Source organism: Serinus canaria, chromosome 4 (assembly GCF_022539315.1).
Source record: "Serinus canaria isolate serCan28SL12 chromosome 4, serCan2020, whole genome shotgun sequence".
Taxonomy (NCBI): Eukaryota; Metazoa; Chordata; class Aves; order Passeriformes; family Fringillidae; genus Serinus; species Serinus canaria.
This window is the reverse complement of record NC_066317.1, coordinates 68,571,752-68,592,544: the sequence shown is the minus strand read 5'-3', so window position 1 is coordinate 68,592,544 and position 20,793 is coordinate 68,571,752. Positions and strand designations below refer to the sequence as shown.

Sequence of the window (20,793 nt, the reverse complement as noted above, 5' to 3'; positions counted from 1 at the left end):
GATGTCAGGCTTGTCTGCAGCTCCATCCCTCTCCCCTGGCTGCAACACACCCCAGGCCTTTCCCATCACCTCCTCAACCTGCTCCTCCTGCTGCATCACTGGCAGCTGCATGGGGAAGATGCTTCAGGAGAAGGAGGATACATGGAGGAAGCCCCAAGAATGGTCAGAAGCACAGGACAGCTCAGCATCCCTCAGGCAAAGCCACAGCTGAGAAAACGATCCATTTTTCCTGCTTTTACTCCCAAAGTGCCAGCCCCAAACAACGCTCAGTACAATGGTGAGGCTCTATTGGTGTGAATGCCAAGCAAGACTGGGGTGCAGGGCTCAGGTGACAGACACCCAACCGACAAGAGCACCACCAGACAGGCTCCAGCCAGCTCACCCCAATTTATTCAGCCCTCAAACAACCCAACATCACACAATCCCATCCCACTTCAGATGGCCAACACAGCCACAGTCTCCAAGAACCTTAACTTTTATCTCACAAGACAGCAAAGAGAGCAAAGAAAGCACAACACCGGGTCTAAGGGGTCTAATCCAACACTTCTCAACTAAAAAGCGAAAGAAAAACCCCGACCCCGCAGCTTCGTTTGAGCAGAGACAGGAAATTGCCTCGGGGGAAGCCCTGGCGACGGGTTTTTACAGGGAACAATAGGAAAATGGGAGTCGTTAAAGCGCCGAGGAAATATTTGCCTGCTCGGGACAAAGCTCTGCGAGGAGAGAAGTTTAACTCGATCCCAACAATCTGAGAGCCCCCGTCGGCGGGAGGTACGATCCACTGGGGCGGATTTGTTGTAGTTGAAGCTGTTGGGTGGGAGAATCTGACCCTCCAACCCAGTTCTGACGGGTGATTTGGCTTCACGCCCTTTCTTACCTGCAGAGCTCCTCCTGGATTTCAGAGGACCAATGGGAGAGCTGAAATGCTCAGGTTTCACACCTGGGAAGCTGCACGGCCACGGAGCTCTTGTGTTTTCCCCGAAATACTCCCATAAACCAAGAGGCTGGGAAGCCCACTCCTACTGCACAGGCTGGGAGAGGCTGGAATCAGGAGGGCAGCTGCCTCCTGCTCAGCACTTTCAGTTTCTCTCTCCAAGCACTCTCCTGGCACAACTTCCTCTAAAGCGCTTTGCGACTGAAAAGCTGCATTAGTGGTGGGATTAATCCTCTGAGGGGATAATAAAATCACAGAATCATGGAATCGTTTAGGTTGGAAAAGCCCTCTAAGGCTAACCCAGCACTGCCAAGGCCTTCACTAACCCATGTCCCCAAGTGCCACATCCTCATGGCTTTTAAATCCCTCCAGGGACGGTGACTTCAGCCCCTGCCACGAAAACGTGGTGTCAAAGGCCTTGCCAAAGTCCAGAAAGACACACCCATGGCCTCTCTTTCACCTGGCAAAACAGGTCACCCTGTCACAGAAGGAGATCAGGTTGGTCAGGCAGGACCTGCATGTCACAAACTCACACTGGCTGCTCCAGATCCTCTGATTGCCCTGTGGGTGCTGCGTGAAGGCACTTTGGGTGATCTGCTCCTGTCACCTGACTGACAGCCCTGTAGTTCCCAAAATCCTCCTTCCTGCCCTTCCTGTAGCTGTGTGACACATCTGCTCACTTCCAGTCAGCTGGGACCTCCCAGTTAGCCAGGGCTGCTGGTAAATCATGGAAAGTTACCCCCATCCATTGCAGCAATCCATTTGTTTGAGTCATCCCACATGACTCTCTGCTGGCAACCACAGTGTCACAGCTTTCCTGATGCACAGTGGCTTCCAGATCCTTCTCCTGCTGGTGACCACACTGTGGGTGTTGGTGCAGGTGCACTTCAGTTGGGTTATCAATCCCACCACCTTTCTAGAGAAGTCCCAATTCCTTTGTGACCATTCTCAGGGGCTTTCATGGTTTCCAATACATCAATAACCCTTGTGGCTGTGCTGCCACATGGATCTCTATCCCCTGCCTCCATGGAGACAGCACATAAAGGACCTGGCTAGGCATGCTGTCCCTCAAACACTGGGATGGGCCTCTAGGATTATCCTGTGCAAAGATCCTTTTCCCCCTCTGAGCCAGGAGAATCCAAGTTCTTCAGCAGTCTTGGTGTCCTGCAAACCCATCCAAAAAACAAAACTAAAGCCAAAATAAGCCTGGAGAAGTCATTCCTTCTTGCTCCTCACACTCACTGTCCTGAAGATGCAGCAGAAAAAGCAGGACATCCCTGCCTAGGCTTCCCACCACCCTGCCCTTGCTGCTCCTCCTGTTTCTTGATCTCTCTGCTTTTTCCACAGCCTGATCCAGCTGCACGTCCAGCATTGGAGCAACGTGAGACCTCATAGCCTTCAGCTACACTGAGCCAGCTGCTTCCAGCAAATTTGGTCCATGAGCTCCTGCTGTCCATCCACTCATTGGCATTATGGCCAGGCTTGTCTCCTCTCACCATCCCTTCATCACTGCAGCCATTCGTGAGCAAGACACAGGAGCCCTCCACATGGGGCTGGAACCCTTTAGGACTGTTTTTTGTTCTTTGATGTTCTTTAAACATGCCAGACAAGCAGAAAAAATGACACATTCCCTGTGTTACTGTTCCAGAGGGAACAGCATCCAAAAATGACTCAGCTCCATCTCCAGTGGGGACTGTTGCATCCCAGGATGGAGGAACGGGCCCTGCTCCAGCCCACTGTCGATGTCAAGGTTTTCCCATCCCTCAGGTCAGGAAGCAAATCACCACTGCCCACGGCTGAAGCAAAACCACGTGGGTTTGGATCCTTTCCTGAAGCACGTTTTCCATGGGATCGCTGCCATTCCTCTTTTTCCATGGGATTCCTCATTTTCCATGGCATCACTGGCATTCCTTGTTTTCCATAAGACTGCTGGCATTCCTCAACGCAGCAAGCACCCGAGCACCCGCCAGGCTCAGGCGATGACTGGGCTCACTCGCAGTTAAGTCGGGCTCAGGCGATGACTGGGCTCACTCGCAGTTAAGTCGGGCTCAGGCGATGACTGGGCTCACTCGCAGTTAAGTCGGGCTCAGGCGATGACTGGGCTCACTCGCAGTTAAGTCCCGTATCACATCATCACTGATGCCGCTTTAGAGCCCTGTCAGCGACTCGGGGTGGGGACACGGGAACACCAGGACGGCCACTCCCAATCTGAGTCTGAGCGGTTCCAGGGCAACAGCGCCAGAGGAGGGAATGGCTGTGACGGCCGATCTTATCTTGTGTCAACAACACTCAGCTTTAAGGGGAATGATTGCAGGAACAAAAACAAACAAACCCAGCTCGGGCACACCAACCGCTGCTGAGACCGGGGGAGCTTCAACCCCAAAAAACACCCTCCAAGCTTCCACACCAACGGTCCAAATTGGCTGAGGACCACCAGAAGGATCTGCACCTCCTGCCACGGCCCCAAGGATGGGCTCGTTTGGGTTTACTGGGCAGCAGGAGCCTGGCAAGGTGGGGGAGGACCACGGCTCAGCCTGGTCATCCCAAGGCAGAAGGCTCCAGGTGCAGGTGGTGGGAACAGGAACGAGCACCAGCTGTGCCTCTCTCCACCTTTTCCACATCCAAGTGTTGTTTTATGGCTATGGGTGAATCACTCACAACACATCTTCTGCCACACAGCCCAAGTGGAGGTGACAGCAGGTCACTGGGAGGGGTGACCCAAGGGGGAATGCCTGGAGAGATGGTCCAGATGCATAAAAGACCTGCTTGCAAAGCCAGGAGTCCTCCTGTAATCCCACACATCATTTAGTCCAGGAAGCAGCTGGAAGTTGGCTCTTCTTGTGTAGAACCTCCTGGCTTGGTTCAGATCCATAATCCTGAGCAGCTCTGCTGCTCCCTTTCCATGGAATCCTCCTCTTCCTTGTCCATCTGATCACCTGCCTCTCCCCCAGGAGAGGGCCAGGACCACTCTCCAGCCAAGAACAGTGGCAGCAACCAGCAGCCATCACCTTATTTCCCATGTGGCACACAGTATTCCTCATCGGAAGGTCCAACAGATCCCACAACATTCAGAGCACGCTGACCCCAAATGTGTCCTTCATGGCTGGTCTATCAAAGTTATCCCCAATCACACATGGAGGCGACTGGATCTGAGCCTGGGATGCACAAGCAGTAAGTTCCAGCAGAGCTGACCCACCTCCACATCTCGTTCTCCCCAAATCTGAGACAGCCTTTAACCAAACAGCAATGCCAGCAACACAAGCAGCAGACCTGGAGTGTCCCAGCCTTGGTGAACGGGGACAAAATTAGCAAACCTGAGATGAGCAGTGGTGGAACAGAGGTTGTGGGAGGTTGTGGAGGGGATTTCCTCCAGCAGCAAGGCTGGGAGATGTGGGAAATCACCACCCCACTCACCTCCAGCAGCTCCAGCACCCACCCAGGATCAAGACCACCATCTGCCAGCACAGCCCTGTGACTTGGTAACGGGATCACATTGCTGCTCCTGTCTGCTTCTGGCACATGGGGTTGGAAGCATTTATTTTCCCTTTTTTAATATGTTTTAAATTCCTCAATTAGTGCATTTTGGGTTCCTTCCACATTGCCCCCAAGCAGTTCTTCTGTCAGGGGCTCTATCCTTCCACTGCCAATTATTAGTGGGGCACGAGGTTGTTATTTTTCCAGGCCAGGGGCCAAATTTGTATTTAATTTTTGCTCCAGATGGCACAGCACTCCAGATGCATCAGCTGGAGCATCGAACCTGTATGAATAAAGTAATAGAGCAAACAACATGATTTACTCAGGGGCTGTTTGACACGCTTAAGGTGCTTTGTGTACATCTGTTGTGTAAAAAAAAAAATAGCATTCAAATGAATTCAGATGATGGTTTTGCTGTTAAACCCAACACCTGAGGGAAATGAAACAGCAGTAGGAATCTAAAAAATAATGATGATGATAATAATATTAGAACTTATATTTTGCTTTCTGTAAAGTCAAGGATATATTAAAAAAAAAAAGGCTGATTTCAGCCATTAGTGCCGAGTATGGGCCTGGGTTTTGTTCACCTTCCTCTGTCCCCAAAGCTGCTGCTGGCAGCAGGTCTTGAAAACCAGGGTCAGAGCTCTCCCAGAAGGGCTGGTGTTCCCAGATTTCAGTGTGGTGCTGAGAGCTTATGGCTCTGCTCACCCGAGGAGATGTGAGGAGGACACCAGAGGACAACCACGAGATGTTCCAGTTATGCTTCTGGCAAATTCACCCCGTTCCCAGAAAGCTGCTGCATCCCTCTGGCACAGCCTGCAGCTGGGATGTGCTCCCTGCAAACTAAAGCACCCAAAATAACTTAGAATAGGGAAAAAAAAGAAAAGAGAGACATTGAGTAGTCGGGTTTATCTGCCTGGGCACATGAATAGCCGCCGTGTAAAAACCAGCTGAGCCCGCAAACGCTTGGAAACAAAGGGATGGGGGGGAGGTGTCTTTTTGTGTTTGGCTTTGCTCTGTTCAGAGCATCCTTGGGCTGTGAGAGCCCGTCCTGGCGGCACCCGAAACAAAGGAAAGCCGGGAGCTGTAGGCAGGAGCCAGCTGGGGAAAACCGGGATGAGGAGGAGGAGGAGGAGGCACCCACATCGCCCTCCCCGGCAGCTGCGGAGCCGGGATCGCGTGTTGCCGAACACGTTATCCATGGCAGGAAACTCGAGATCAAAGGCGAGGAGCGTGCCAGAGCAAGATGTCATCCAAGCCTCCTGCCAAAGGTGTGCACGGGAGGGGGGAAGCAGCCCCCAGACACACACGCTGGCACATCCGAAGGAGCCGGCGCCGCTCATGGGGTGACCGAGACCCACGGCGTGTTCTCCTCCGTGCACCCCGGCGAAGACAAAGCCAAGCTGAACTGAACAAACAAAATAAAACCAAAACCCCAAACCGCAGGAGGTGCATTTTTACCCGTCGGTTTCCAGTCCCCAGGGTCCCACGCAGGTCCCCTGCCAAAGCGGCGGGCGCAGGGCGGGTACGGACGTGGCGGCACGGCAGGAACAGCAGCCCAGTGTAACTCCAAAAAAGCAGCTTTTCCCATTTCTGGGTGGCTTTTTTTTTTTGGTTTTCTTTCAAAGCACAAGAAACCCGCAGCGTCCTGTCTTGGCCCCAGGAAAGCAAGGGGACGTGTCTGATTCCAAGTCAGCGACTACTGGCAACAGAGGTGACCTGGGGACCCTGACCCGAGCGTGGGGTGGGAGCCCCAGGAGCTCCCCCTCATCAGGGGGTGCAGACAGGATGGGGACATGTCCCCTGTCCTTTTGTGCTGCCCCAGCCCTCTCCTCCATCCCTCCGGGGTGATGCAGCCCCAGCCCATGGCTCCAGCCTCGGGGCTGTCCCCTCTGCCCCACAAGCGGGACCCTATGGCAGCCCTATAGTGCTGCCAGACACCCCAAGAGCACAGCCCAGACCCCTGACAGTGTCCCCTTTGGGGTCTGCACGGACGTGGGGGATGCTCCATTGCCCTGTGGAGGTCCCTGTCCCAGAGGGGACTGTGGAGCAGAGAGAGAGACACCCTGTCCCCCATGGGAGCTGCTGAGGAGGGGGTGCCCCTGCCCCACAGGGGGGGAGGATGGAGGGGGAGTCCTGTCCCATAGGACAAGACACAGGGAGAGGGTCCTACCCCTCAAAGGGGTGGAAAACAGACCCTGCCCCACAGAACAAGGCACAGAGAGAGGGTCCTGCCCAAAGAGGGGATGGAGGAGGGACCCTGCCCCACAGAACAAGGCAGAGAGTGAGGGTACAGCCCAAGAGCGGATGGAGGAGGGACCCTGCCCCACAGGGAGAGGGGACGGAACAGACCCGTCCCTACAGAATAAAGCGCAGGGAGAGGGTACAGCCCAAAGAGGGGATGGAGGAGGAACCCTTCCCTACAAAACAAGGCACAGGGAGAGGTCCCACCGCACAGAAGGGCTGCAAGAGGGTCCCTTCCCTACAGAACAAGGCACACAGGGAGGGTCCTGCCCAAAGCGCAGCTGCAAGACGGATCCTGCCCCACAGAGGGGTGCACAGGGAGGGACCCCAGGCACACAGCGGGGATGGAGAAGGGTCCCTTCCCCACAGAACGAGGCACAGCGAGGGGTCCCACCCCACATGGGGGTCCCTGGGGAGGGTCCCCGCCCCCCATCCGGACGCTCGGGGGGGTTCCGGTCCTCCGGCCCCCCAGGGGGCTCCCGCCCCCCGCACTCACCCGCCGCCGCGCCGTCCCGCCGGGGCTCGCGCCGCCCGCACCGCCCGGCCCGGGCAGGACCCGGATGGAGCCGCCCCGCCCCGCCCGGAGCCGGGCACGGCCTCGCCGCGAGCACCGCGCATGCGCGGAGCGGTGACAGCGGGGACGGGGCGGGGCGAGGGGACATGAGGGGACAGCGCGGGGCGGGGGGGGGACGGGGGTAACACGGGGACAGGATAGGACGCGGGGGAGTGACAGGGAAAGCAGGTGGCAAGGAATGACGGGAAAGGGATGATGGGACAGGGGAAGGTGACAGAGGTGACCGGAGCGTGACACGGGTGATGGGCTGACAGGGAGTGACAGCGAAAGGAGGTGACGGGCGGTGACACGGGGATGGGATGGGACAGACAGAGGTGACGGAGGGTCGACAGGGGGCAGGGAGTGACTGTGGGGGCATAAGGAGACGTTGCAGTGACACTGGGCCGAGGGTGGCACTGGAGATGGGGATGGTGTAGTGAGGACTTAAAGTGACACGGTGGCAGGGGTCAAACTGGGGACAGGGTGGCACTGGGGAAAGGGGATGGTGTAGTGGAGACAGGAGATCACTTTGGGGTCGTGAAGTGGCAGCAGAGACAGGACAGGGTGGCAGCGAGTGCAGATGGGGACAGGGCCTGGCAGGAGGGACGGGGTGAAGGCAGATGACAGGGGTTGGTGGCAGTGGGGACGAGGTGGCAGGAGGGGTGACCCAGAGGGGACAGGAGGTGGCACCGGGGGTGGTGTGCGGGTGGGCACTGTCCCGCTCTGCTCATCACAACTCACACCCCTTCAGTTGTCCCCACCCCTGTCCCTTTGCATGAGCACGATATCGCTTGTGGGGGAAATGACATCAGCCTGGAGCTGGGATGTCACCCAGAGCCAGCGTCACCCGCTGCTGCGGGGATGTTCCAGCCGTGCAAGGGAAGCTGATCCTCTTTCCCCCCTCCCTTGCCCTCTCCAGGCTGCACGGAGGGACGGGACACGGCGGTCCTGGGTGCTGTGACAGCAGGGGACACTGGGATGCACATGCCGGGTGCTGTGACAGCAGGGGACACTGGGATGCCCATCCCGGGTGCTGTGACAGCAGGGACACTGGGATGCACATCCCGGGTGCTGTGACAGCAGGGACACTGGGATGCACATCCCGGGTGCTGTGACAGCAGGGACACTGGGATGCACATCCCGGGTGCTGTGACAGCAGGGACACTGGGATGCACATGCCGGGTGCTGTGACAGCAGGGGACACTGGGATGCACATGCCGGGTGCTGTGACAGCAGGGACACTGGGATGCGCATCCCGCACTCTGTGACAGCAGGGACACTGGGATGCCCATCCCTCACTCTGTGACAGCAGGGACACTGGGATGCACATCCCGGGTGCTGTGACAGCAGGGACACTGGGATGCACATCCCGGGTGCTGTGACAGCAGGGACACTGGGATGAGCATCCCGCACTCTGTGACAGCAGGGACATTGGGATGAGCATCCCGCACTCTGTGACAGCAGGGACACTGGGATGCGCATCCCGGGTGCTGTGACAGCAGGGACACTGGGATGAGCATCCCGCACTCTGTGACAGCAGGGACACTGGGATGCCCATCCCTCACTCTGTGACAGCAGGGACACTGGGATGCACATCCCGGGTGCTGTGACAGCAGGGGACACTGGGATGCACATGCCGGGTGCTGTGACAGCAGGGACACTGGGATGCGCATCCCGCACTCTGTGACAGCAGGGACACTGGGATGCCCATCCCTCACTCTGTGACAGCAGGGACACTGGGATGCACATCCCGGGTGCTGTGACAGCAGGGACACTGGGATGCACATCCCGGGTGCTGTGACAGCAGGGACACTGGGATGAGCATCCCGCACTCTGTGACAGCAGGGACATTGGGATGAGCATCCCGCACTCTGTGACAGCAGGGACACTGGGATGCGCATCCCGGGTGCTGTGACAGCAGGGACACTGGGATGAGCATCCCGCACTCTGTGACAGCAGGGACACTGGGATGCCCATCCCTCACTCTGTGACAGCAGGGACACTGGGATGAGCATCCCGGGTGCTGGGACAGCAGGGACACTCCGATGAGCATCCCTCACTCTGTGACAGCAGGGACACTGGGATGCACATCCCGGGTGCTGTGACAGCAGGGACACTGGGATGCACATCCCGGATGCTGTGACAGCAGGGACACTGGGATGCGCATCCCGGGTGCTGCGACAGCAGGGACACTGGGATGCGCATCCCGGGCTCCCGGCGCTGCCGTGGGAGGACTCGCCGGCGCTGACCTTGGGATTCCTGGGCGCTGAGGCAGGCAGCCGATCCGCGGGATGTTTTCTCTGGGTGAAGCCTTGTTCACGCTGTGGGAATCCCCGCTCGGCATGGGAAGGATCCGCCCGGGCATGCTCGAGCTGGGAGTCCTGGCGTTGGGAATAGCCCCGCGGGGAGCCGCTGCCGGCAGCTGCCGGGACGGGACGGATTTGGGAAGCAAATGCGCTCGGAAATCGAGTTCTGCCGTTCCTCCCACGCGGGCCGGCCCTGGGCACTCCGGAGCTGCAGCCGGAGGGGAGGGAAGGAGTGCTGCGAGCCTTGTCCTTGGCACGGAGTCATGGAATTGTTTGGGTGAGATGGGACCTTAAAGTTCATCTTGTGCCAACCCCCATGCCGTGGTCAGGGACAGCTTCCACTAGATCAAGTTGTTCCCAGCCTGACCTTGGGCACTTCCAGTGATCCAGGCGCAGTCACAGCTTCTCTGGGCACTCTGTGCCAGGGCCTCCCCACCCTCACAGGGAAATATTTCTTCCTAATATCGGTCTAACCCTGCCCTCTGTCATTGTGAAACCATTCCCCTTTTTCTTGGTGAGAAAAGTGCTCGCTCTTGTCCCAAGTCCCTCTCCAGCTCTCTTGGAGCCCCTCTGGGCCCTGGCAGGGGCTCTGAGCTCTCCCTGGAGCCTTCTTTTCTCAAGGTGAACACCCCTAGCCTGGCTCCAGCCTTTGGAGCAGTTCTGTGGCCTCCTCTGGACTGGCTCCAGCAGCTCCAGGTCCTTCTGATGTTGGGGATCCCAGGGCTGGAGGCAGCTCTGCAGGTGGGGTCTCACCTGAGCAGCACAGGGGAGCAAAATCCCACCCCTTCTTCTGCTGCCCATGCTGGGAGATCAGCCCAGAGCTTTCCCTGAATGAGAGAAAATAAAAACCACCCAAACATGGCCCTCTGGACGTGGGCAAAGCAGGGTGTCTGCTGTGATTCCAGTGCTGGCACAGGAGAATTGCTTTATGGACATTGCTTTATGCCAGTTACAGAGAGCAGCTCCTGTGGTGCACCACCCTCCCTGCCTCAGTTTCCCTTTGGGAAGCACTACTGCCTGCATGGGAACATAGTGTATTTGCAGGGTGCCCCGATGAATGAAGGAAGGAATGATGAATCTGACTCCGTGTTCTCAGAAGGCTAATTTGTTATTTTATGATACTATATTATATTAAAGAATGCTATACTAAACTATACTAAAGAATACAGAAAGGATACTGACAGAAGACTAAAAAGATAATAATGAAAACTCCTGACTCTCTCCAGAGTCCTGACACAGCCTGGCCCTGACTGGCCAAAGAGCAAAAACAACTCCCAGCAGAAGCCAATGGAACAATCACCTGTGGGTGAACAATCTCCAAACACATTCCACATGGGCACAGCACAGGAGAAGCAAATGGGATAAGAATTGTTTTCCTTTTCTGTGAGGCTTCTCAGCTTCCCAAGAGAAAAATCCTGGGTGAAGGGATTTTTCAGAGAATGTGAACATGGCCAAGGGTGTCCCCCTCAGTGGAAGAGGAAGGCTGGATGGGCTGAGTCCTTCTGACCAGCGTGCTGGCAAAGGGAGGATGGGGGGAGTGGAGGCACCCAAATTCAGCTAACTGGGGGTGTGGGGACGTATCTGATTCCTCACCTGGCCATGGAGGGAACCACAGTGCTCACTTTCTCCCTGTTCCTCGTGTTCCTGCTACCAACACCTTGCTGTATGTATGAGAAAATCCTGTTTTCCTTACTTGATGAGTGAAGGCACTCGTGATCCAGCCCGGCTGCATGCCTGGACCTTACGGAGATGGGGTGATAAAGGAGGGTGGGTCTGTCCCATGGGAAGGTGGAAGGTGTCTCTCCTCTCATCCTCTCTGGCATTACTGGACTACGAATGCCATGGCAGATCTGTCGTCACCCCAATTCAAATGGGGTGGCAAGTCCAGGGATGGCACTGAAGTGTCCCTGGAAAGCAGGTTGGAGGATAGAGTGGTGGCAGCAGCCCTGTCGCTTTCTCCCACAGCCTGTCAGGATCTCCTGCTCCTCTGAAAGTTTCTTCTCTGACAGGATGGTCAAGCCCTGAGTGGTGCCCAGGGCAGTGGTGGAATCCCCATCCCTGGAGGGATTTAAAAGCTGTGTGGATGTGGCCCTTGGGGACATGGGTCAGTGGTGGGATTGGCAGTGATGGGGGAACAGCTGTACTCGATGGTCTTAGAGGGCTTTTCTGACCTTAATGATTCCACGATTCTCTGATCTACCTCCACCTCTTTTCCTTTGTGGTGAAGAGGACCTTCAGCATCACCAGCCTGGCCAAACCCATCCTAGAGGTGCTGTGGATGGTGGACCTGGTGGGCAGAGGAAAGGTTGGGTTCCTGCAGATCATTCCCTTCCTTGGTCCCATGGCACAGCCCTGCCATGTCCTGGACAGTCCCTCACTGGAAAAATATCCACTTCACTTTTTTCTCCCTCCTCTGTTTTTTCCCTTCTTCATCCATCCTGCCTGCTTGCTCTCCCCACTCCCTGCCGCCTCTTCTCCTCTCCTTTCCCTTGAGGTCTCTCGGGTGGCTGTGCCAGCTGATCCAAGATCCCTGTTCCCTCTCAGCCAAGGACACTCTCTGTTAACGGGTTGGGCTGGATGATCCTAGGGTGCTTTCCCAACCTTAATGATTTTATGATTCTATAAATACCATAGAATTTATGATTCTATAAATACCATAGAATTTATGATTCTATAAATATCAGCGTGTGCCCATCCCATCTGTGCCCCTGACTGGGATGTGGGGAGCCTCCCTGTCTCCCTCCCCTCTGTGGTGGCATTGCTCAGCAGGTACTGCCAGCTCTGTGCCCTGCTCAGGGTGCAGCCCTGTTTTCTCACACCTCTTCTCCATCCCTTCCACGCTGCTTCTACCCCTGGCCAGCCCAGTGCAGAGCAGGGTGGAGCAGCCCACACTCTTCCTCATCCTCTTCCTCATAACAGCAATTACCCGGGAGCTTTGATTCATTAATGACTTTGTGAGTCAGGCAGTGACACTGCTTTGGCAGGGCTTGCCCGGGGCTGACCCCCTTCCCGCCTCCCTCCTCACCTTTGCATCCACCCGGGGCGATCCCACCCCGAGGATCATGCCCCGCTGAGCCAGTGGAGCAGGTGTGGCAACCAAAACCCTGCAGCTCTTCCTCTTCCTCTTCATCGCGCTCCGAGGGGCTTGGCTGCAGCACAGGATCCTGCCAGGCCTAATAGGAAAGGGGAATTCAGGTAGTCACAGATTGCATCCAAGCTGGGAAGTAAATTGGGGTGGAGCCTTCTTGCAGGTGCTTGGAGATGAAGTAGCACAAGCTGTATCTGTGTGGGTCCATCCTCTTCCTCCTGCTCCTGCCCCAAAAACGGGCCAGGGGAAAACAACCAACCTGGACATTACCAGGCAATGCTGAAAGCTTCATTTAGGGGGACTCAGAGCCATAGGTTGGGACTGATCCTGCTGGGAATGTCCCTGGCAGTTTGGGATGTTTAGCTCAGCACTCTCAGGATGGAGATGAGGATTTTCCTACCACTGAGGTCAGGAAAACTTTTCAAGTGCCTTCTTCTAGAGCAGGGAGCATTTGCTGGAGGATGCAGGTGGTTCCTGAGAGGCGCGGAAGCAGTCGAGAATTCCCGTCAGGAAGCCAGACCCTCCCTCCCCCCTTAACACCATTCTGGGCTCTGCCTGCACCCTCCTGCTCTGGGAAAAAGACCCTCATTGAGGCTGAGTGCCCTTGTCCTGACAGGAGGCAGCACTGGCATCAGGATGGGCTTGCAGGGAAGAGCAGAGTGGCACAGGGAAAAGTGGGCTCAGGTGGGAGCAGCCCCAGCCATGGGAAGATTGCAGAGGGTCGAGGGCCGGATTGCTCTCACCCTCAGTGATGCATGGAGTGGGGAGGAATGATAAAGGAGGGGTGTCTTACAATGCCTATTAATGGTAGATGAGGATGTTTCCTAATGGGAAGTCAAACCAGTTTGTTGGAGGCACTGTGTCCATTGGCTGTGACTGGTGCACGGGAATGGGATGTCCCACTGCATCCATGCTGCCAAACCATGTCCCTGGTGAGGATGGTGCACTAGAATGCCACTTAGAGTGTCATGGAATGTCACTTCAAGGACCAAACTAGAGCCAAGAGGATAACCAGATTCCCCCTTATCCCTTAGGAGTGCACCAACACCTCATCCCACCCGTCAGAGACACGGGCAGGGTCCTTGGGTCCAAGAAAATCCACCAGAAATGGACAATATGGACAAGGAACATGCATGCACAGTGGCATGGGAGCTCCTCCTGGCTCAGAGCCACAGCCCCACTCTGCTGGTATCCATCCCTGGCTGGGACTGGGGGGAGCAGCTCTGCAGGAATGTGAGGCCAGGGCCAAGCCAGGGAATGCTTTCCACATTAGATTCTCTCAGTTTCCGGCAATTTGCTGCTTCAGGATTTCCTAAGCCAGAGGTTGGATTCGTATCTTTCTGCTTTGCAGCACTTGATGGGCCTGTGGAGAGGGGGTGATCCCATGTGTGGTGTTTCCTTGGGAAAAAAGAGTTCAAAAGGATGAGCAGGCATGGGAAGAGGCACTTTTGGGGCAGCTGTGGTGCAGCCCAGGGTTGATTCATGCCTTAAATATAATAAATGATGTGGAAGAGCGATGTAAAACCCCCCTGCTCCTCCTCTCTGCCGGGTGTAACGTGGAGGGCTGAGCAGGATTCAGCCCTGGGGCCAGAGGGTTTCCACATGAGGCTGCAATACAAAACATCTGGAGAACATCAGCCAGAAAGAGACAGGAATGCTCCAAACTGGGAAGGGGTCCAAGCTGTCCCTTGCAGGCTCAGACAGTCACACAAACACACACTCACTGTCTCATCCCAGAGCTCTGCCAGCCCTTGGGTTGGGTTTTTGTTAGGAACATCCTGTCCAGGAGCACTTGGGGTTTGCAGGTGGGATCCATCCCAGGCACATTTCTGGGGTGTGCAGGAGCTGGAGCTGACAGCTCCAGTGATCTGCCACTGGCAGCCTCCCAAGACTCAGCAGTTTCTGGGATTTTGCTCTCCTCTGGGCAGCTGTGTTGGGAATACAAAGAAATTCCCACCTCACCAGGAGCAGCCACTTCCCTCTAACACATAGATTTAGTTGCAGGATGGACAAAAATTTGGGTTTGAGGGTAATTTTTGTTTTGGAATTTTTTTTTCTTTCCAGAAATAGAGTCTAGGAAACAAAGCAGGAGGAGAGGAGCAAGAGAGTCCAGACCAACTTTATTGAACAGTGTCCCTTCCTCAGACTTGTTCCACAGATTGCTTTTGTTTGGGACCACACTTGATAAGCCAGGATTGATTTAGGATTAAGCTGGGAAAAACCTTGCAGGAGCATCCACAGGGCTCCTGGATAAGGCCAGGGACAACTTTTAAATGGGGGAGATTTCCCAGGAGGTAAAAATTGGATGATACTTAAGGTCCCTTCAATCCTAAACTCTTCCATGATTTCCTGAATGTGTAGTTTGGGAGGATTAAGAGGGGAACTCATGGGATGGAATTGTTTGGGTGGGATGGGACCTTAAAGCTCATCTTGTGCCAACCCCCTCCAAAGTTCTCTGTGTATAAAGGGCCACCATCCAGCAAATGAGATGACCAGAGATCCGATGGCTGAATGCTTTTGGAGCTGAGGACATTAAATCTGGGCCCCACCACACCCTCCTGCCTCATGGGAAGAGTAGGTCCTGCATGATGGCAAATGCTTGTGCAGAGAGAATAACTTCTGAGATAAACAGATAATAATACACAAACAACCTAATGAAAAATAAATCCTCTGCCAGAAATCTCATCTCCAGCCCTGTTCTCTTGGCTACCACTTGCCACAAGCCAGAGGGGCTGATTAACCTCTCTCTTGCTCATCTGAAAATCCATGGAAGTGGACATCAAATGCCTGTGCATTGAGAGCAGACACCGAGGCAGCTCTCCTGAAGTTGTCTTTTACTTGGGAGGGAGGAAAGTCCCCACCCTTTGCACTGAATGTGGATTTACCTCCTGCAAGTACAGGCAGAGCCTGGACTCCTGATAGCATCTCAGGGGATGTAAACACAGGGAGCTGGCCAAGCCTTCCTGTGGTGGAGCCGGACCAGCCTGGTTGGGAGAGCAGGGAGAAGGAAATGCTGAATGCATCAGCACTCACCCAAAAGGTGGGTGGCTTCTCTAAGCCTTCCTCCAAAGGTTTGTTGGTTTATTTTGGCCAAGGTCTTGGCCTTTCTTGGAGCTCTCATGCCTTGTGATTGCACAAACTCGCTGAGTCAGCGGATCCTGCCCATGGGTCATTTCTAAGAGCTGGTTTCTCTTCCTCTGTGTCCACACTGAGCCACCAAACACCTGGAAAACACAGTGTGCTGTGCTGGCAGCAGGATGATGAGATGCTCACCCCGACCATCTGGGTCTGTCTTTATCCCCCAGATGAGGGTTTGCAGCTCCCCACCCCACCAGCAGCCTCTGGCACCCAAGTGAGGTGAGAAGGCACTTTCCTGTGCAGACAACAGCTGTGGTGCTCCTGCAAAGCTGCCCTGGCCCTGGGAGCCATGGGGAGCAGCAGGTGGTTTTTTGGGAAGTTGGCATGGGTGTCCCTCAGATATTTTTGAGGCTGAGCAGGTGGGAAGCGGTGCTGGGTTTGCAACATGAGCCTGGGCAGAGTAACCCAGATGTCACCCCTGTGCTGTGGGAAGTGATCCCAAGCCTGTAATGGGAGAAGGTTGGTCCTTGTTGGACTTAAATCAGGTAGAGGAGGCAGTGGGTGAGGAGGGAAGGGTGGGATCCTCTGCTGGAGCTGTAGTCGGGGCACTTGTACAAGGAGAGGCTGGATGGGGAGATTGGTGTCTGAGATAAGCTGGGCAATAAAGTGAGGGAAGAGGCAAGATCCCATCTGCACCCCAAAATCCTCCAGTGCTTGCAGAGGAACAATGGCTGTGAGCCCTCTGGCCCAGCTGCATCCCTGTGCCTCAGTTTCCCCAGGTATAACATGGATTAAAACCCTTGAGGGAGGTTTCCTTGCTCTTAATTGTGCTTGGGGCTCCATAAACAGGATGATGCTTATGGTGTTTTCCCCCTTTTGCTATGAAATCCTCCTCAAACATCTCTCCATCAGGGGAAATCCCAGCCCAGAAGCACCTTCCCAAAATGGAAGCTGTGCTAGGAAGGGGCCTCACCTCTTCTCCCAGCCTGACAGGAGAGCAGCACGTGGCAGGTCTCCTAGGGCAGGTGTGGCATCAGTTCTCTCCCCATAAATCCTCTCTGTGTTTACTCTCTGGGTACAACCAGGGCTCAGCAATTGGAGCCATTCCTTGGCACAAGGAAAGCCAGCTCCTCACGTGTCCACACCCGTGGTGACCCTGCCTGTCACCAGGCTAGGTGGGGAGCTGATGCTCCACCACATCTCCTCTTCCTGGGCAGTGCTTGGAGCAGTCCAGATAAGCTGCTGCCTTTGTGAGGCTTGATTCTGCCCCAGGAGTTTCTTCCTGGGTCTCATCACATCCTGGAAGTGAACTAAACCTCTTTTGATAGCTGGGGAAACTGAGGCACAGCCCACTGGTGTGACCTGTTCTCCCTGGGGCTACCTGCCTTTGCAATGTTGTCCTTGTCAGGGCATTGAGTGATGCTTTTTCACATTGCCCTTGGGAACAGAGGGGGAGACATCAGCAGTTCCCATGGGAATTGTGTGGGACACCATCTCATGGAGGGGAGAGAGCAGGAAGCTCTGAAAACCATTGCAGCTCCCCAAAATCTGGAGAACTCAAGGTCAGAGCCTTGGCCTGAGCTGAAGAGGATTATTGCCTCTGCAGAGCAGACCTGCACTCCACACAAGGCTGTCCCAAGGCCTTGGGAGTGGCCTTGACCCAGAAAACTTGGGATGTGTCCTTAGAATTTTGGGGCTGCTGTTGGTCAGCGGTGCTGGGTGACCTCGCTCAGTTGGTGGCCAAAGCCCACCCTGAACCTGGTGCAGAAGATGCTCTTTGCCAGCTGTCCCAGGCAGAGCCAGGAGAGCTCATTCTGCCCTTCCAGCCAGCAGCTTTTCCATGTGGCAGCAGGAATTTCTGAGCTGAGCATCCCTGGGGTTATTTATGATCTGCAGAGAAGGCTGGTCCAGGGAGGAGGCTCCTGACTCCATTCACGGATCCCCTGCCTTGTTCTGTGCATGGGTGAGGAGCACTTGACCTGGGCTGTGCTTCATCTGCCTCTGGCTGGATGCCTTTCCCATAAAACTGGGGCACACTGCATCCAGCTGGCAAGCTGGCAGGGACCTTTGACTCAGCTGGACCCGGCTCCAGCTCTGAGGCTTTAGCCCAGAAAAAACCTCGTGAAAACCTACCCTTGGTGCTGGAGGAATTTGCTGGATGGACCTCAGGTCTTGCAGTGCCTTTTTATAACTCTGTTTGGGTGGGGAAAGCTGAGCCACCGCGTGGAAATTCCTGCTGGAGAGAAAAGGGGTCAGGATGCTCCTCAGGGTGGTCCATGGGAGGGTGGCATCAAGCTGGGCACCCCTCTGAAGGCACCACAGGGTGGGTGCTTCTGCTCCCACCTTCCTCTGGGAGGAACAACCTCTTCTCCAGGGCCATCCATTCCACCTGTGTCCCTGCCAGGATGCAGGCATGGCAGCAAGGAGGGAGCAGGGAGCTGGAATCTGGTGGATCTATTTCCATCCCTGCCCTCGATGCGGCGCGGAGCCCTGGTGTTACACAACGGCTTGGAATCAAAACACTGACGTCAGAGACTTTAATTAGCAACAAAAAAGGGTTTCAGGGATGCTGTGGAAGGATTCTGTGTCAGCAGGTTCCCCTCCCAAGGACTGGGATACATCTTGGGAGGGGAGAGGTGTCACCATAGCCCTCCAGCCCCCCAGAGCAGCCAATGGTTCATGGAGATGGTCCCTAACATGTGTGGGGCACTCAAGGAGCTTTATTCCATTTTTCCTAGACTCTGAGGTTTGTCTTGGTGTTTCCCAGAGCCAACAGTGGGTCGTTTTGTGGATAACACCACACTGGGAAGCAGGGTGGAAGGTGAGGCCCACAGGACCCAGCAGAGGCTGACACCACATCCTGGGACAGGCTGGACACCTGCAGAGAGGATCTGGGATCCCTGTGAGACCAAGCCTGGAGACCACATTCCATTTTGGGCTCCTCAGCCCAAGGGAGCCCTTGGTGTGTGCTGGGGCCAGCCCAGCAGATCCACCAGGATGGGTGGGGTGCACCTGGAATCTTTATGGGAGGGAATGGGAGAGCCACAGGTGACCTGTGAGAAGATGTCACCATCACTGCCAGCAGACACGAGCAAATCCAGTCTATTTGCACACTAGAGACTTATTTGCATATTGAGATAATGAATTCTTCCTGATGGCCTGGTTGCTTTGCTCAAACCCATGAAGAAATGGAGATTTTCTTCTCTGCTTGGAGCAGAACACTCACCCCACTGGGCAGAATTCAGCCCCAGGGAAGGAGGGAGGTGGATTCCCAGTGGATTGTTGAGGATCTTGGGCACCCATGAAGGAGGCAGCCTCAAGTCTCACCACACTCACATCCATGACCTTATTTTGGTACAGCTGATGATGTTTTATTCCCCAAAGAGCTCTACCTCAAAGCTCATCTCATTCTGCAGCTGAGCTTGGTTGTTATGCTTCCTCAGGAGGGGGAATATTCCTTCAAGCTGTGGCTCAGACAGGATATTGTGGGCATAATTTGGCTTCTGCTTGGCATTCATTATTTCCAGATATTTGCCTTGAAAATCCTCTCCAAGGTGTCCTGAGGGGATGCTTTGCTCCCTCCATCTCCTTGGCTCATCTGGCTTTGCTTTTTGCTGGAAATCATGATCCCATGGAGAGCCCAGAGGTCAGAACATCTGATGGTGGATGCAGGAAAACCGTGGAGGTGGCAGGAACTCCCTGATAATGGGGCTCTGATCATCTTGTGCTCACAGAAACTGGAGTTAGATCTGGAAGTACAGCAGGTAACTCATCAAAACACAGCCAGCTGTGTCCCCAGGGGACCAAGAAGCATGCTGATCCCTTGTAAAATCCCAATTTCCAGTCTCCAAAGGGCCTGTCTTTGCTTGGGATGTGAAACAGAGCTTGTAGCCCCACATTTCTCCTCCCAGAGAAAAGCAAGGCACAATTCTTCCCAAGAATATTTCTGGGATTCACATTCTCTGAACCTCAGAAGAAGGAAAAACAATTCCTGTCATTTGCTGTGCCTGTGAGTGTGCCAAAGTAGAATGCAATGTGGAGATTGTTTACCAAGAGTGATGGGGTTTTGTTCCCTTGGCCTGTCAGGGCCAGGTGTGTGTGTGTGTGTCAGGACTGTGGGGGGACAGTCACAAAATTCAGTGCAGTGTGAGCAGTGGAGTGCTTGGCAGATTCAGTTTTAGATGTATAGAATAATATAGTATAATAAAGTAATTAATTAGCCTTCTGATATCCATGGAGTCAGGTGCATCACTCTCTCCCCTCGTCGGGGCCGTCACAGCATTGCAATAAGAGCTGAGGGCTGCGAAGTTCCAGCTTGTTATTTGGGCTGGAATGACTCGGGATGGATCCTTTTGGGACCCTGGCACTGATGGGATCACCGTGCTGCCGGTTTCCAGAGCAGGATTTGGTGATTCCCAGCGTGGCCTGCGACACTGCCATCCTCTAGTGGCTGTGTCCAGAAGCACAGGAGTGCTGGTGTGGAGACACCTCCGGAGCCACCAGGCAGGGCAAGGGGCTCTTCCCTGGAGGCTGGAGTGTGGGGTGGGGACCACATTCATGGATATTCCCCTTCCCCCCACCCCCAGCAAGGATGGGGGCAGCTTTTCTTGCTGGAAAAGGGCTTGGTGTACTCCCAGTGAGCTTTGTAAATTTGTATTTTTTTGTCAGTGACGCAAAGCTCCTCCATGGGCTTCATGTCTTGGGTTTGGTTCTCCAAGGATGGGTGGATTTGGGGGCAGCCTGCTAACTCCACTCATCCAGATAAAGTCCTTGGGAACTGGAATTCCCAAGTCTGGAATGAAGTGTTCTGCTAGGTGTGAATGCAAGACCCCATCTTTGGGAAATTTATGTAGCTTATGTTCTTGGCATCTCTGCATTTTTCTTCAGCCCCATCTTCAAAGTGCTCTAGAATTGAAAGTTTCAAAGGTTCAAGGATAGAGTTTCAAAGTGTTCTGGAGTTGAAACTACTGCAACTCTGTGGAGGTTGTGTCATGTTGGGGAGGACAGAGAAGACCCTTCTTTCCTCTTCAGTGAGGGATATAGGACCAGGAAGAGATCCCAGGATGGTTTGTGTGGAAGATGAAGAGGTAAAAGTGGTGACCTCCAAATCACAGAACAC

At 54.8% G+C, this 20,793-nt stretch overlaps 2 protein-coding genes across 4 annotated transcripts in view; both read right to left on the bottom strand.

Annotated features, from left to right (window-relative positions):
* The window catches only part of RNF24 (ring finger protein 24), a 29,938-nt gene extending 22,746 nt beyond the window's left edge, over positions 1-7,192 (bottom strand). The window contains exon 1 of one of the 3 annotated variants that reach the window (XM_050974190.1): positions 7,146-7,192. The gene's annotated coding sequence lies outside the window, so the exon portion shown is untranslated. Of the gene's footprint in view, positions 1-874; positions 3,410-7,145 lie in introns of those variants that run through there. The other 2 variants (XM_050974189.1, XM_018923179.3) reach the window with 2 other exon arrangements.
* Positions 1-20,793, bottom strand: part of PTPRA (protein tyrosine phosphatase receptor type A) — a 520,615-nt gene that overhangs the window by 176,810 nt on the left and 323,012 nt on the right. The window lies entirely within an intron of this gene.